This window comes from Talpa occidentalis, unplaced genomic scaffold, assembly GCF_014898055.3.
Source record: "Talpa occidentalis isolate TD23 unplaced genomic scaffold, MPIMG_talOcc4v2.1 talOcc4.6, whole genome shotgun sequence".
Lineage (NCBI taxonomy): Eukaryota > Metazoa > Chordata > Mammalia > Eulipotyphla > Talpidae > Talpa > Talpa occidentalis.
The window spans coordinates 10,454,202-10,472,503 of NW_023604972.1; the positions used below are offsets into that span (position 1 = coordinate 10,454,202).

The window sequence follows — 18,302 nt, forward strand, 5'->3', positions numbered from 1 at the left end:
TATGCTGAAATTCAAATTACAATAGAACCAAACATCTACCATGAGCTGTTTAGGGGAAATAGCTTATGAAGTAGGAATAAAAGTTTGTGTAAAGACCCCAAGCTAGAATTGAGTCTGTCATTCTCAAAAAAAAGGAGAAGCTGAAGCATACTGAGCCAAAGGAAACTTACACATGATTTCATGAAGCAAGAAACAACTGCCTCAAAAGGCTTTGTAGCCAGGGCAAGGGATTTGGATTTTAGTTGGATTGTCCTAGAAAGTCACTCTAGGGAACAGGAGAATTATGTAATCTATCTGTTATAAAAAGAATAAATTGTAGGGGAACAAGAATGGAAGAAGGAACTCTTATGAGGAGGTATCACAGTAGTGTAGTGAGAAAAGATGGTGGCATGATCTGCAGTGGAAATGAGAGCTGGTTGATTTCTGAACATACTTTCAAACAGAATTTGGAGAGATGAGGAATGAGATGAATGAAGGCTGACTTAGCTTGGGGCCTGAACAATTAGAAGGATAAATTTAATGATGATGAAATAGGACACTGGGTAGGCTACATGGTTAAGAAAATCAAAAGCTTTATTAGCATATCAGAATTTAGTTATCTCTAATGTACTCAAAATATAAATTTAAAAAAAAAAGTTAACCAATTCATTTAAAAATACCTTTTAAATGGAGTATAGCAAAGGATAGATATCAAAGGATAATTAGAGAACACTATATACAATTCTACAGTCATACATTTGCCAGCTTAGATGCAATTTGACAACATGGTGAGATGAACCAATTTCTCAAAATAATAAAAATGAAAATAATCTACCAAACATGAAAAAGACAATTTGAACAACTCTATATCGGTAAGTCAATTAAATTTTAAATAAAATACTCTTAAAGACCATAGTGTCTCATTGGACAATTCTAGCAAGTGTGAAGTGAATTAACAATTCTTCACAAACTTCCAGTAAATAGAAGGAGGTAAAACTTCCTAACTCATTATATGGATCAAGAATTACTCTGATAGCAAAGCCTGATAAAGGCAATACATAGTTCAGTGGGACAGAATAAAAATCACAGAAGTAGATACACACAATTGTGCATGGCTGATTTTTGAAAAAGATGCCAACATAATTAAATGTAGGAAAGATGATATCTCAACAAGTAATGCTAGAACAAATGAACATATGCAGACGCAAATTAAACTTTGTCCAAGAGTGCATAATGAGTATAACTTACATGTAAGATTATAAAATATTTAAGGAAAAAAAATAGGAAAATATTCAGGATATTGGGATAGGCAAAGGGTTCTTAGACTCTACATAAAAAGCATGGTTCATAAAAGGAGAAATTAATAAGTGCACATTATCAAATTTAAAAAATTCTCACTCACCAAAGAGCCTGCTAGAGAATGGAAAAGTTAGCTAAAGCATGGAAGAAAATATTTTCAAACAACCTATCTAACAAAGGACTAGTATCCAGAATAGATGAGAACTTTGAAAACTCAACAGTGAATAGCACACAATCCAATTAAACGTGAAAATAGGGGCCTCCCTGGTGGCGCAAGGGGTTAAAACTCAGTACTATGAAGCTACCCACAGCCACTGCAGCATGAGTTCAATCCTTGACCAGGGAGGTGACCCACATGGCACAGCAGACCTCTCCTATATCGCCCGCTGCTCCCTTCAGCAGTGTATTTCAGTCAATCTGCCTGTTCTGCTCCCCACTCTGTCTCTTGTGAATCCTCTCATCCCCCCCCCAACACACACACATCTGGCCTATATCCCAGTTCTTGTATGCATAAATAAATAAATCTTTAAAAAAATAAAATACAAATTAAAGTACAATGAAACATCAATTACACATTTATCAGAAACTTTAAAATGGAAAAAAGTAATAGACCAAAGGCTGGTGAGGATGCAGACTGAAAGCAACATATATTGTGTGTAGAAATGTAAAATGGTACAACCACTTGGAAAAAACAGTCTGGTGCTTTTATTAAATTCTAAGCATACATCATATAACCAAACAGTTGCCTTCCTGGGAATTTATCCCAGAAAAATAAAAACATATGTTCAGGAAAAAAAAAAACTTATATAAATGCTTATAACATTTCTGTTTTTAATGTGCAAAACTAGAAACAACTAATATGTCCCTTAAGAGGTGAACAGTCAAACAAACCAAATCATGCTATAACTATACCATGGAATACGACACAGTTATATAAAAGGAATGAACTGTGGCTGTAACAACTTGGATGAATCTCAAGGGATTTATGATGAGTGAAAAGAAAATCTCAAGAAGTTACAGATATGATGATTCCAATTATATAACACTTTAAAATGACAAAATTATAAAAATAGAGGAAGGGCAGATTCATGGATGCAGATTCAGGGAGCAAACAGAAGTATATGCATGTGTGAAAGTACAAAGATGGATAGATCCGCTGTGTAGTGATGAAAATGCTCTGTATCCTGACTGTATCTATGTCAGTTTCCTACTTATGATAGTCTTCCATACTTTGACAAGGTATTACCATTGGGGTAAAACTAGATACATTTATCAGTTGATATCTTTTTTTAAAGATTTATTTTATTTATACAAGAACTGGGGTACAGGCCAGAGGTGCAGGAGGGTGAGAGGATTCACCAGAGACAGAGCGGGGAGCAGAACAGGCAGATCGACCAAAGACACTGCTGAGCGGAGCAGTGGGCAAGACAGGAGAGGTCTGCCATGCCATGTGGGCATCTCCCTGGCAGGCCAGGAATCAAGCTGGCGCTGCAGAGGCTGTGGACAGCTTCACGGTGCTGCGCTCAATCCATTTCACCACTGGGGAGGCCCTATTGGTTGATATAACTTGTGTAAATCTACAATTATTTCTATAAACAAGTTACTTAAATATATAAAATGAAATAAAATACCTTCTTAGCACCTACTACATGCTACTGTTTTAAATTCTAAATATGTGTAAGTGAACCAAAAAGACAAAACCAGTAATTGATGGAGCTAACCTCATCAGAGAAGGAAAGACACAAAAGGATAGGGCAAAGGAATTAAATGGAGGGAGGACATTGTGGTGCAAGTAAAATTGGATGATCAGAAAAGTCCTCATTGAGATGACATTGAAGGAAAACTTCAAGGAAGAGCAGGAATATGATATGTGCACACGTAGCACATACATATAGCAAGTTTCTCTATCCATACATTTTGCTATAACTGCTGGATGGTCAGTTAATAGAAATCATTCTGTATGAGAACTTTCTAGAAATCAGCCTTTAATAAAGACTGATTCTGTCTTAAAAGCCCAGACTCCCAATATAACCAGTGTTCTCTTTAGAGAAAGCAATTACAAATCACTAATTCTGTCAAAGAACCTATATTTATTGTTGATTAATATGTAGGGCAGATACCACTGTTTAATGGTATCCTCTGGAAAACATAAACATCATTAAGAAAAATATAAATGTCATAAAGTATTAGAAAAAGAAATATGCCCTTTTATTTGTTAATTTGAATTCATATGACCATTCATTCCAAAATAGCAATAATATTGATTGCATGCACAGAAAATAATGAGAAGTCCTTGATGTTTCATAAATGTTTGAGCAAAACTACTGTAATTCCCAGTGAAATGTAGGAGAACTTGACAACCACTCCCCTCCCCATGAGTTGAACAAAGCTCCAGGGTTTAACAAGAGTTAGCAATTTAGCACACGTGACAGACGTTATTAAAGTTTTTTGCAGTAAGATTACAGATAATTTAATTTAAAGGCAAACTGGAATATCAAGTAGTAAGGACCAGAGGCCATAGGGTGGGGGGTGACTCCAGAATAATGGGCCTTGTTAAGTAAGTTACAGAGGAAAAAAGGACAGGCTCATTCCAAGATGGATTTCTCCTAATTGTATTTTGGAAGATTTTATTGTTCTGGCCAGCTCTTTAAAAAGTCCAACTCCAAGAAAAATAAATCTTAAATACACTTGGATTACCCTCACTGTAAATTAGGCTGGACAAATAAACACAACTGACTGATTAAAGAAAGAAGTTTGGCTTCCCTTCAAGGAAGCAAGGATCAGTGACTCCTGATAAGACTTGTCACGATGGAATTTTGCCCAAAACGCTGTTCCTCTCAATACATCTCAGTGTATTCTGTGTGCCTCAGTTGGAACAGACATTGTGATGCTTTTCAAATTGTCACAAGTTGCAAAATTAAACATGTGCAGCTTAAAAATAGCACACCATGGGGCTGCAGAGAAAAGCAGAGCAAAGCCTTACGGCAAAGTCACAGGTTTTAAAAGTGGGTCTTGAAAAATATCAGACTAACTAGTGTCCATTACAAAGGAAAATCCCAATGCTTGTCTATTTCTACTCCAGAAACATTGCTATTTCCCACTTTCAATGAGTAAAGGTCATGCCAACATGAAAGTAATGTTTGCAACAACATCAGTAACAACTTTGTGAATAAAAAGCAAGTCAAAATGAAATCTACTGTGAGACGTCCTCTTTAAGGGAGTCTCTATATCAACCAAAAAAAATAGTATTCTAGATAATGGCTACACAATGCAATTACACAGGTCTTCTACCTTAATTTAATATCATCCTGTACTACTAAAACGATGGATGGATATCAGAATTGTGTATCCCATTAGTATGAAGAAGGTGAGACAAGATGGACAAATATTTACCTTTACACAGTTTCACAGAATTACCTATTTAAAACAAATTATGAAGTTTAAAAAAATTCTGGAGGGCTGGAGAAGTGATTTTTGTTCTCCCTAAAGGATACAGTTCTGGCTATCTTCTATGACATATGATACGAACTACAGTTTTTCTTCCAAGTGTTCAGAGATATGCAAAAAATATCTGTGACTTAAGTGTATGTTTTTGGGAATGATTTTATGGGAAGGAGCTGAAGGTTCTTCAGTGGGGCTCCCCCATCTGGAGCACTACCTCATGGCCCTATTCATGGTATGAGTCCTGGGGACAGATGCTTTTCACTGATGGAATGTCATGTTCTGTACGTAAAAGAAGACAAAAACCCACTGGAAGCCCTGGCAAGCAGACTCGTGGCTGAGACCATGGGCATGAGGACTGGTTTCCAAGTCATCACCCAGAACTTCCAGTGCTGTCCTTGAGATGATGCAGGTTCCAGTTGCCATTATCACATAGAGCTCCTCCTTGATTATGACCCAAACAGGTATCTGATAAGTCCCAGAACCCAAGTCTAAAAAAGGTGTCCTAAAGAAGCTTACATTAACTTATTTTTCTCTGTGAAAGAATTCCTCTCCATATTCTGGGAGCCATATGTAGAAAAAGAAACAGGGGTTCTAATTTAGTACTGAATTCAACGTGCTAGTATCACGTATGTAATAAAATGTCAGGTCATGTAACTTTACATACTCCTTTTACTCAGCTACTAGATAACTTTTCAATCTTTTGCATGAGAAAAGGTTGAGATTAATGGCAATATTACAGCAAATCCCACCATTACACAGCATTTTTTTATATTTCCATATGTATATTTTTTTTTTCTTTATTGAAACTCCTGGAGCTTATTCACTTCAATTTTATCTACACTCCTACCCAGTCTTTCTCAAAGTATGATCTTTGGCCTATTTGTATCAAAACTACCAGGAACACCTGCCAAAATGCCATTTCTCAAATAGTCTTCAACATGCAGACACAGAATCACTACGTAAGGGGCAAGGAAACTTAATTATCTCCAGAGTTCTCAAAAACACAGGGTCTTGGTAATCAAAGCGACCTGAGTCATCTTGGAATGAAAAATCAAAGAAAGTCCAAATTGCAATTTGAAGATGATGCAAAATTATGGTTCTCTAACAATAATCCACCTGACATTTCAGTCTAAAGCCACCTGCAATCTCCAGAGCACAGGGATGCAGTCTTAGAGATGCATCCTGTATTCCATTTCAAAATAAATCACAAGTGAGTCAAGGAAGCTGCATTTTCAGATTTATCAAAGGCACTCAAAGGGTAGGTTTAGAACAATCAGGTCACTCATTTGGCTTCAACGAAAGTCATTCACTAACAGTAAGCAGCCCTGCCATACCCATTCAAATCTCATGGACACACACAGACTTGGTGACATGGCTTTCTTACATTTTATTAGCAGGGCTAATGAATGTAAAAACAATCAGGCCCTCTACGCAACTTAAACTTCAGGCTTCAACCTGCTAATTCTTTTACCTCACTCTATTCCATATTTTGAAGACAAGTTTTTCTTTTTTCACTTATCATATTACCTATGCAGCTTGGGTAACAGGAGGAAGTCAAGCTTACCAATTCTGCCTGTGCTTTGTTTTGTAAGGAGAGGCACAGAACTTTCGGTCTCATTCTCTTATGAGGTATGATCTCAGAAAAGAGAATATAGAATCTAAGGTTATCTAAGTGATGGGCAGCATATAATAAAAAAGAATTAAGAGAAGCAATAAATATGTTAACCTTCCTACCCCCTACCTGACATATTACAGATAATGTGTTGACTCAGGAAATTTTTATTGAGTTCCTATTACTTATGAGGCAAAGGTTGGGAATTAAGTTTAGATAATATTAAGGTAGAGACTGAGCATCTGGAGATGCTGTTCTAGCATTCAGCAGGAAGGTCAAGTTTGAAGGTCACATGTAGAAGCCATCCGCGAAGACATGACAGTTGAAGTTGAATATGGATGAAACCCCTCAAGAAGATTGACATGACCTACAAGCTATTATACTGTCTCCGTTTAAATTACTTTGCTCTGTTTTTCTTTCAAGATCAACTATCTTGCACTATTTATCACAAGAGATTTTTTAAAAGCTGCAAACTTTATAAAAATCAAAGAAGTTGAAAGAAAAATAAACTCCGTAAGAAGTAACCATGATACTAAACCTGAATTACTCTCAATTTTTTCAACAACAAAAAAAGGATTTTCTAGCCATGTAAATAGCTGTAAGTATTAGACACACAATGGCATTAGATAATCACTGAAACATTCTATTTTTAAAGATTTATTTTATTTATACAAGAACCGGGGTACAGGCCAGATGCGCGGGAGGGTGAGAGGATTCACCAGAGACAGAGCGGGGAGCAGAACAGGCAGACTGATGAAATACACTGCTGAGGGGAGCAGTGGGCGAGACAGGAGAGGTCTGCTCACCATGTGGGTTGCTTTGAGGTCGGCGGGGATCAAACCAGTGCTGCAAAGGCTACGGACAGCTTCACAGCGCTCCACTCAACCGCCTGCGCCAACAGGAAGGCCCAATTACTGAAACATATTTACTCAGTGATATACATCAAGTTATGATTCTCTTTTGTGTGAATAATCCCTTTTGCAAAACTCTTGCTAAAGATTCCATTGATGCTTTGGTAACTGCACTAATGTCGTGGGCCAAATACCAAAAATTACATGTTCTAATCTTGCAGCTAAGAATCACGTCCATCCAACTATGATCACCAACACAGGCAACTTCCAGATTAAGCGGCACAGAAGCACACATGTGGGCATGTCATGCAGAAAAATGAAGCAATGTAACAGCAACAAAACGCAACTGCCTTTCTCCCCAAACAATGCATTTTTTTTAACTCATAAAGCAAAAATTAGATTATGCTGAAAATAAAGACTTCTTTGAGACTTTGCCTCACACTTCTCTATTCAGTTTCGACTAGCTAAAGGAGAAGAACTCCTCTGTGCCTTCTGAATGTCCTTGAGTGCACCCTAAGGATTCATTTCCAAACAGCAATCTGAGGACTGCACACTGCACACGCGCCCTAGGAGTCTGCTGCTTACCCCCTCATCAGAGCAGCCTGATTAAATATTCAGGATCCTGCCTTGGTGGTGCAGAGCAAAGTAATGCAGGGTTCTGACCTTCTCCAGGAAAATCAGTCAGGGAACAAATGTGTGACAACCGGTGACACAGACTACGTGCTGCAACCGACAACCACCTAGTACAGTTTCCATGTCACATCTCGCCAGCGTGGTAACACACTTTGAAGCTCTCACGCATGCTGTAAATTGAGACCCATCTATAGCTGAACCCTTGGCTCCAGGTGGTCTTGTAGCTAGTGTGCCAGGGGGAGGCTGTGGATTGAGGCCTGGATGGTGAGGCAGTATTGTCATCTGGCTCCCTTAAGGACCAAAGGTGTGCAAACTGTCTCCAGACTCAATTTTCCGACCTGTAAAATGAGGATATTGGATTAAACAACTCTTGCCTTCTTTTGGCAACTCTAACAAATTAATGTTGACACAAGGAGCTCTGAATGTATTTGTTTAAATGACCATATAATCACCCACAGTGTGGACGGGGTTCAGTTTATCCACCCATACACCTGCTGATTGGTGTTCAGGCTGGCTTCAGTCATCCTGCTGCCATCAACAACACTGCAGTGACTAGCCCATACATACATTCTGGTGAGATGGGACTTTGATTTCCACAGGTTTGTGTCATTTACTTGGAGGTGTGCTTACTACATATTGTTAAGTGAGAAAGCATGCTACAATGACATGCATATATTTTTGTGAAATAAAACATTCCCTGTATGTGCACATTTCATTTCCAAAAAATGGGAATCTACCTCATTGCAAGAAAATAACAGACGATTTGGGAAAAAGGTTACAGATGGCAAGGTTATGTAATGCTATATGCCCAAGACCTATATCACACTATCCACAATTATTCCTTCAATAAAATCATCAAGAGAGACTGCAACAAAATGGAATATCTGATAACACTAACATTTAGAACATAAAACTATAAAATTTATGAAAATATGGTAACTATGTATCTATGAGAAAAATATAAAAACTTAAAGAAAGCTTTAATTTCATCAAGGGATTGGAAATGTAGATAACTTTTTTACTAGAATTGCTTCTGCTACTTTCTTATCATTTTTGGAGAAAAGTAATATATAGACAAAAGGGAAAATATGAGTTAGTAATATTAATTCCTTAGGAGGGTCTATCTCTGTAAAAAATAAGTGACATCTAATTCTTGAACATTCTCTATGCCCAGAGGATCCTGGTGTTACTGAGTTATGTGATCCTTATAAGAACCTTTTGAAGTCTTCTTTTCCCCAAGGAAGGATGGCAAAATCTGTACTAAGAAAGGTGAACTAACTCTCCTAAATTTGTTGAGGTGTTAAAAGTCACATATTAAATCTAAGTTTGATTTATTCCTCAAGCTCCTAGAGAAAAAAAATGTTGATGACATAAATGATTTACCCCAATCTATCTAGTATAAACCATATTCATCCAGTATAATATTCTTGAGATGATTAACCCCTTGACTCTTAACATGCATGGATGGTAGTCAATTATGACTATGGTTTCAATAGCTCCTGGTGGCAATTTCTCACTCATAGAGATGAGGTGGTGTCCTCACCCTTCCAGGGCGTACTGACCTCTTTACAGTCTCCCATGGCACTTCCCCGCCCCCTTCCCACCCTCTGTTCTTTGTGAGACCTCAGCAGTGAGCCCTTCATTATACTGGCAGTCCAGGACATAGATGGAGATCACAGAAGGGAAGAGAGAGAGAATGAAGGAAAGGGAGGAAGCAAGGACAAATTAAGAAGTCATCCACAGGGACAGACAAGAGAGTTGGAGGAGATAAGGAGGGAAGGGTCAAGAAGTGTTTGGGGAATAAGGCAAGAAAATAAAATAGAAAGGCAAATGAGGAATAGAAGAGAGGAGGGGAAAGGGAGAAAAAGAAAGAGAAATCAGATTATGATTTGGTTGCTCTGGCACACCAATATGCAGGATTCTGAGAGATGTCTCTCCCAAACCCCTCAAGTTCCTTTCCCATTCTCAGTGCATTTTCTCTGAGATAAAGGAGAATTAACAGAGGACATTCTCTGACCTACAGCTTTTACTTGTTAACTTATTTTTTATAATTGTATTGCTGTAACATTGCACTATTAACACTGTAAATTTCATGTGTGCATCATTATAAATTGACATCCATATACACTACATTAACTTTACCAGTAAGAGTCCAATTAATATTACCTATGATTAATAATTCAAAATTACCTATAAAAGGTATAGTGAATTTTCATCATCTGTCCTTTTAACACGTTTTATTTTATAGTACTATGTGAGTGCTGCCTTATCTGTTGCCAAACTATATTTTAGGAGAATGGATAAAAGGCTAGCATTCTTCTTAGTGAACTGGAACGAAATCATTTCTATTCCATTTTTGCTCTTTTGTCTTGATACAACTTGAGATGGTGTATCTTTGCCATTTCTGCTACAAGATAAATTATTTTCAATTCAGTTTAATAAATGTGAACTGGAGTCTTGTGGCTTTCCTTATATCAAGACCAAGAAGTAAAAGAATTATGCCTGATCTCAAATTTGTATAGGACTACAAATGCCAAGGGTGAGGAGCATCATCAAAAAAGTACTAACTGGAAAAATTATTCCATAAACATTTGCTTTCTCTTGAAAAGATCTACCATTTGCATGAGATGGTTTTCTTTTTTTTTTTTTTGATACCATAATTGCAAAATATTCCACTTGACTATGACATTATTCATTCATTCATTCAAACATTTATTAAGGAAGGAACTATAAAATCAGGTTACTTTGATACAACATATCTGATTTCTTTTAGTTCTGCATTAAACTAAAGACACCTGGGGTCTATGTAACTGGACGGCATTAGTGTGAAACACTTATTCATACAGCCGTGTGAAAGGTTCTTCTGTAATAATCTCAGCTTTCTGAGAAGGATCGAAAGCAGAAACTAAGTCAAATCATCCTAAGTCAGCATTGTCAGTCATGGAGATACTGATTTTATTTAATATCAAAAATAGTTCAGTCTATATATGGAGGCAATAGAAGGATCTTGAACTTCTAATAAGAGACAGAAACTGCTGCTTCCTTGAAGCCCTATACGGAGTCATATTAGAATAGTGAGTCAATTGTGCATCACATCTGCCACCTCCCAGTCTTTTTAACATTTAAATTCCTTCACCTCTAACATTGGTCCTGACTCACCCATGCAATCCTTAAATAGCTTTGTTAATGAAGCAAAGGGATCATGATGAGGCATTTCTTTTTTTTAAGATTTATCTGTTTATGCATACAAGCACTGGGGTGCAGGCCAAATGTGCAGGGGGTGAGAGAATTCACCAGAGGCAGAATGGGGAGCAGAACAGGCAGATCTACTGAAATACACTGCTGAGGGGAGCAGCGGGCACAAAAGGAGAGGTCTGCTCTGCCATGTGGGTAGCTCGCTGGCGAGGGATGGAACTCCTGATGCAGAAGCTGGTGACAGCTTGATAGAACCGAAACTTTAACCTCTGTGCCACCAGAAAGGCACCTGATGGGACATTTCTGCATCTCAGCTACTACAGTGATTTGTCTCTCTGGTGTGAACTATATGCACTATTTAAAGTACAATGTTAATATACATCTTTTTTTCTATTTGAAACATCATTTTTGTATTTAAATATATATACACATCATTTTCTATTTGACAAAAAAAGTTTGGTACAAAGAAAATTAGAAGAATTGTTTAAGAAGTCTCCTCTCCAATCCACTACAGGTGGTAAGGGAAGTTCTTGTAATGGGGCAATTTGTCTACTGTCTTTCCAAATGTAAAACTACCACACTGGAGGGCCTCCCCAGTGGCGCAGCAGTTGAGCGCTGGGCTGCGAAGCCGCCCACAGCCTCTGCAGCGCCGGTTCGCTCCCCGGCCGCCAGCAAGGGTTCTACATGGCGCGCAGACCTCTCCTGCCGTGCCCGCTGCTCCCCTCAGCAGTGTATTTCATCGGTCTGCCTGTTCTGTTCCTCGCTCTGGCTCTGGTGAATTCTCTCACCCTCCAGTGCTTCTGACTGTACCCAGTGCTTGTATAAATAAATAAATAAATCTTAAAAAAAAAGAGAGAGAGAAAGCCAGAGATGAGAAGGAAAGAAAGCCAGAGGGAAACCTAATTATATTAGATAACCAGGAACGCTGAAACGAGCTCCATTTATCTCAGAAGAACATAAAGAAATCTAAGGGAGTCAATTTAAATATATTATCTGCCTGCTGCTGTTTCACCTGTTGCTAACAGATGCTCCATACAGAGCCTGTAGTGAGAAAAGGACCATTACATGTTCTCCTTTCAGGAACATGGGGTAATGGTATTGAGGGTGAAAGAAAATATAAAAATATGGCATTTCATCAGGGCTGGGTTTTTGTGTTACTAGCTAAATGGGCTAGGCAGAGCAAAAGTTCAGCAAACATTTGTTGAATAAATAATATGAGTAAGCCTAAACCTTTTAGAAATCTATGGCTCAACAGAGGCTACTATAACCATGACGGCTCAATAGCAGTAGAGGAGAGAAGTAGTGTGAGGCCGGTTACTGGAAACCTTCTCTGCATTTTTTTCCACCAGTTTTTCCACCAAGTGGTTGCATTTACCTTTCATGCACCAGCAACATGCATTCGGCCAGCGACTTTTCATGTCTTATCACGCATTTTCCATATAGTTCATGTTTCTCACATTTCTCCACGTAGAATGTAAGTAAATAAAAAAAAAGGATTAAGGGAATAAAAGAAAACATTCAACCTTCCAAAGACAAACAACCCTCCTAGCTGACGGATGTCAAGAAAATGTAACCTAGATTCTACTAACTTGCTCAAAAGTTTCTTTCTTGAAGCTTTTGTTTGCTGTTTTAGTTTGGGGACTCTGTGATTACCAAGCTGTTCTCACAAATTTAGATCACCAAGTTTCACAATAAAAGGGAGTGATTCAAAGGCACAATGTAACTTCAAAGCCTTAATTCAAAGTTTAAACTGTTTAGTGAGCAACTGCAATGTTTATATATAAAAACTTGGTAGGAGAAAGCAGGATAGAGTAAATCTGTACCAACAGATTATGTGTGACATTTGGGGGGAATCTGTAGTAATTTATATCCCTCATTAATTTGAATTTTATCTATTTTTTCATCTTCTATGATCCTAATCATTGTTAGACTAGAAAGAAATTCTAGAAAGAAATTCGAATTGATTATAAGAAATTAAGTAAGAAGGAAGCATTAGATTAGGAACTACCTTTAGTACCATATTTTACAAAGTTCAATGTCTTTTATAATCAACAGTCTCCATCTTTTAATCATTCAGGTAAGTGACTCATTTTTTGAACCAAATAATTTCTATGCTGCAAATACATATCAGAGTTGAATTTCTTGATCAACTGGCTAAAAATACCACATAAAATTCACCCACTATCATTATCAAACACTTCTTGGTTTTCATCATTATGGTATTGAGTTCTAGCCTACATAGAATATTCTAACACATCCAGAAACACATTTGCTGCCATGCTGATAAAGCATGATTGCAAACTCAACAGTTATCATTCACAATTCTTCTTCCATAATAATAAACCAACACAGTCACTCTCATGACCATGCAATATCCTACAAATTATAAGCCATATTCATAAGACATGACTTAGCATTTAGACAGTGCTTATCATTTTAGGTTTTCTAAATGCTGCCTATGTGTATTATTTATGCAAGTACATGACTGGTGTAAAAAGAGACAGATTTCTTCTTCCAAAGATAGCCATTTTCTGAATTGCACTGAAAACTTAGAGTCCTTAAGATTATAAACACCATATTTCAGTCAAATTACTATTGTGTTGAGCTCACTAGTCAGTCTGTCACAAGTAAAAACAAGAAGCTATTTTATGAAAACACATGCATTTACTCAATGTACTATTAGATGCTGAAGACAAGTGTAAAAATGAATCCAAATCAGCCCTGAATTTTTGGCTCTCACAGGCCAGTGGAGAAGAGAGACATGAATACAATCTGGCGTATCATAGACCTATTATACCCAAACTTTGGGTGTGTGAAGGGTGCAAAGAGACAGAAGGGAAAAAATGTTCAGGATCAGAGTTACAAAAGAGTTTGCATTGTGTGTTCAGAAAGAGTAGGTTTTTTGCAAGTGGCTAGGGAGACAGAGCAAGGTAGCCCCACCTTCTAAGCTGACACAGCAACACCTGAGTTACACTGAGGCTTGAATGAGCCTGAAGAGGGAGAAAATTTCATGACAAACTTTACTGTTTTTAGTTAAAATTGCAGACTTAATTCCACACACCATTTGAACCAGCACCAGCATTTTTAATTGAGAGCAGAGAAATCCCAAGCCAATTCAAATTATAAAAGCAAGCCTGGCAAGATTGCTGGTGGCTGCTGCTCTGTTTCCCTGACTCCAGAGAAGGGATGGACTTCTGCCCTCCTCGCTCCCCATGCACCTGTTATAGCGCTGTGAGATTGCACTAAGATGAGTTATTGATGCCATTTGACTGTTTCTGCTTCCTGTGCTAATATTCCTGTGCCACTCTAAGATTAAGAAAAATTTTAATTATTGTGACTCTATTTGGCAGTGCATTTAATGTTCAATAGTGTAGACTGTGAAAAGACTCCCAGTGTTAGCAATGGGGTAAGGGTAGCAGTTTCTTGGAAGAAAAGACAGAAATTCCACAAGGGTTCAGATTACTCATTTTATCCAGCCAGTTTGCCAGCCAGCCAGCCAGCCACCCAACTATCATCTATGTTTCTATCATATATCAATCATCTCCATCTTTCTATCATCTATATCAATTTATCATCAATCTGTTATCGATCACCTTTGACTCTAACTAACCACCTACTTTCCCACCGACTTACGTGATTTACACATATATTTCATATAATAAAAATGAACAATATAGAAGTATCTAAGAGGTCACTGGCTGCCTTAGTTCCCAATCCCATTTATTTTCCATAGGATGTGATTTCATGTGCATGGCATAAGTTGTTGAGGCTTACAAGTCTTAAGTCAACACTTTACTATAAAACATAACAACAGGGGCCTCCCTAGTGGCACAGGGGGTTAAGCACTGAACTATGAAGCAGTCCGCAGCCTCTGCAGCACAAGTTCAATGCCCAGCAGATCAGGGAGAAACCCACATGGTGCAGCAGACCTCTCCTGACTCACCTGCTGCTCCCCTCAGCAGTGTACTTCGGTCAATCTGCCTGTTCTGTTCCCTGCTCTGTCTCTGGTGGACCTTCTCACCTCTTACATCTCTGGCCTATATCCCAGCTCTTGTATGCATAAATAAATAAATCTTCAAAAAAATAAAAACACAACAACAGACAAAAATGCTTAAATTGTTCCATGCTGTTAAAACTCATCTGTTTCCCAAATTTTAAGACTCTCCTCTGTGTTTACAGGATCCAAATTAGCGGACTAGAGCTTCTTAAAATGCCTGTGCTAACTATCACTGCTGCTTCTCTTTTCTCTCTGGTAACCTCACATTTGGTAAGTTGCCAAATCAACATCTGGTTAAATCAAATGTTAGACTTCAACCTGATGTGTTTATGCCTCATCTCTTTCCAGTAATGGAAAAACCCTCCTGATACAATGTGTAGAAGAAATATTGAAGTTGGGAAGTGGCTTGTTGGAAAATGTAGGAGATGAGGTTAACAAAGCACAAAGAACTTAAATGGTTCAAGGAAAGAATGCTTAGTTTCTACAGGAGTTCTACAGGAGTCACACACAGTTAAAAAATGTATACACGGAAACACACACAATCTTACCCTCCAAGATAAGTGCAAAATGAATTAAATTTTTGCAGCTAGCATTCAGGTTTATATTCATTTAGTAAATTTGTGAACCTTCCACGTAACTTTTCATAGTATTTTCACTCTGGATTAAAGAGATGATGGAGATGTTCAGACATCATTAAATATATGTGAATGAATAAATAAATAAATGGTGCTCAAAGAATTAAATAAGGCAAATAAGGGTTTTTAAGAGATCAAAGGAATGCATGACAACCTCCTCTATCAGAGACGTCAATATATGCTGAATATCAGTCACATCAGAAACAGAAGCTGGAAGATTTTCTGCTCTGATATTATTTCCCCTACAATATCTTCTGTGCTTCTTCTAGCCTTTTCATACTCTTTCCTTTCTGGAGTTGCTTTGTGAACATTTTAGCATCACAGCACTTCCTGTGAGATGTCAAAATATTCCCACTCTGTATTTACTCTGCCTGAGTCAGTGTCTAAACCTAATACATCTCAGGTATCATTTGTTTGACACTTCAACCTTCACTACACAATGGTTCCTAATATTATTATTAAGAAATGGCAGGTTTCTTTTAAGTCAATACTAATTCATCAAAACACAAAAACAGAAAATCAGATGACTTAGTAAATATTTCAGAACTACATATATAAAATATCCCAGCTCTTTTTCCTGGACTTCCTGTCATAACATTCATACCATTTATGAATAATAGTCCAGAGCTGGTGTTTTGGAGTAGGGCTGAAAAACCGGCTATCTTAGACTCACATTTTAAAGGTATCTACGTAGTACTCAACATAAAAAGACTTGAGCTACAATTTTGGCAAAATGAAATGAGCCAACTACCATTAAGTCACTTAGAGTCGAGATATTACAAGTTACAATTGCTCCCTCTGAAGGGTCTCACGCTGACCGAGACATCAACCTTCAACCTTTGCAGAGAAGTGGAGGATTATAGCTGCGAACACGACCCTGTGGTCTATGCAGTATCAGAAGTAAATAGATTATAGGCATATTGAAACAAATGACCTCATTTTGATATCTTCTATCTCATCATCTCTGTAGGTGAAAGTAGAGAACTTCAAACTTTTGTAATGTTTCTTACTTCTCCATATGGGTCTATCTCTCCCTAAAAGCTGTTCAGTGTTCATCAGGTCTGACAAAGATTGTGTTTGACCTAACTAGTTGATTTCCAGTTTACAAAATACCTGTGACTTCACAATAATGGGCATGGAATTAATATACTAAATAATCAGGGAACTTTTGTACTAAAAGGAAGATTGTACTTTCTCAGGATGAAAATAATTTTTAATTGAACATTTCCAGATAGAATAAAATAAAATCTATCAAGAGGTTTGTAGTAGAGCTTTTGCAGTGCTTTGGCAATATGTTTTCTTAACCTAGAGCAAACAAATGCTATGAGGTTAAAAGTATGCATATGGAAATAGCTTCATTCCCCATCAAGTTCATTTGCATAAAATCTGCAAACTATACATTTGGGAGTCAATGGAGAACAATGTTACCTCTCATAATTTCCTTAGTTTTGATGTTTAGTAGCAAAGCAGCCAGGATATCAGTGTACTATTAGCCTGGAGATGTTTACTTCTCCTTTCAGACTCCTGATATTAACAGAATATACCACTGCAATGACTTCTGTCTAGAGTAAGCAATGAAGCAGTTGCTTCCTCAATAGCCAGACTCAACACCCTTGACATTGTTTTAAAGGAGCCTGTCTTATTTTTTCAACATTTAAAAGTTATTAACACATTATCAATTTTTAATCAATGATAAATGATAAAGTCCCTATATGCACAATATTTTAATATATGACAACATATGAAATATAATTACTAGATAATATATACATTAAGTAGTTAGTAGTGTCTGGCACTATCATCATAATCATTATTTCTACTGATACTACTATTACTTCTATTAAAAGAATAAGTATATAGACTAAGGTGACTCATGGAAACATTAAGTGAAAATAAAGTTATTTCTAGACCCTATATCCCTGATATGAACACCAGTAGTTCCCTATGTTTTTACAAACAAATAACAGATTATACTGAGATGGCTTATTCAATGGTCTCTTCCCAAATTCTTGCTTGCTGAGTGATTCTCTTTTCACCACTGTTCAGATGGTGGGCACAAAGTATCTAACATCGAGCGGATAATGTATATTCAACCAGTGAGAGAAGCATACCTGATTTGTGTCAATCTATGTTAGAAAACTGCTGGACAGTTCTAAGGTCTCTTGGCAGTCTGAAGAAAATCAATTCTTTCATTACATGGAAATAGAGTAAAACTCCTTCAAAGTGGGGTCTTACTCTGTAGGGAAGGAGGAATCTACCTATGATGTTTGGTGCTTCCTAGTGCAAAGAATACAGTAAGCTGATAATTGTTATTTCTCAGACTTGTTTTTGCACTATATGCTGTAAGTTTGAAGCACATAAGATGACTCCCATGCTATGTTAACAAAGGTCACTTCCTATGGTCAGCGTGCTTTGCAGAAAGCAGCCTGCACACAAGCCCATCCAGGGACTGAACTAAGGAGGAACACCAGCATATCATGCATTCTCTTCTCCCTCCCATAGGGGTCTCCTGTTTTGCTCAAGTTCAAGTCCACAACTTCTCAAACCTCTTCTCCTCTGTCTATACATCCTTTCCAGGTACTCTAATCCAAGTCAATGTGGACAATTTCCAAACAAATCTTGAGGCTGAGTCTCTTCCCTGAACTCAAGACTCATAA

At 37.5% G+C, this 18,302-nt stretch overlaps 1 long non-coding RNA gene across 1 annotated transcript in view; it reads right to left on the reverse strand.

Annotated features, from left to right (window-relative positions):
- The window catches only part of LOC119261383 (uncharacterized), a 54,204-nt gene extending 41,737 nt beyond the window's left edge, over positions 1–12,467 (reverse strand). Inside the window, exons 1-2 of the long non-coding RNA XR_005128997.1 lie at positions 12,389–12,467; positions 7,771–8,156 (exon numbers count right to left, since the gene is read on the reverse strand). This is a non-coding gene — a long non-coding RNA (uncharacterized LOC119261383). The remainder of the gene's footprint in view (positions 1–7,770; positions 8,157–12,388) is intronic.
- Positions 12,468–18,302: the final 5,835 nt, after the last annotated feature.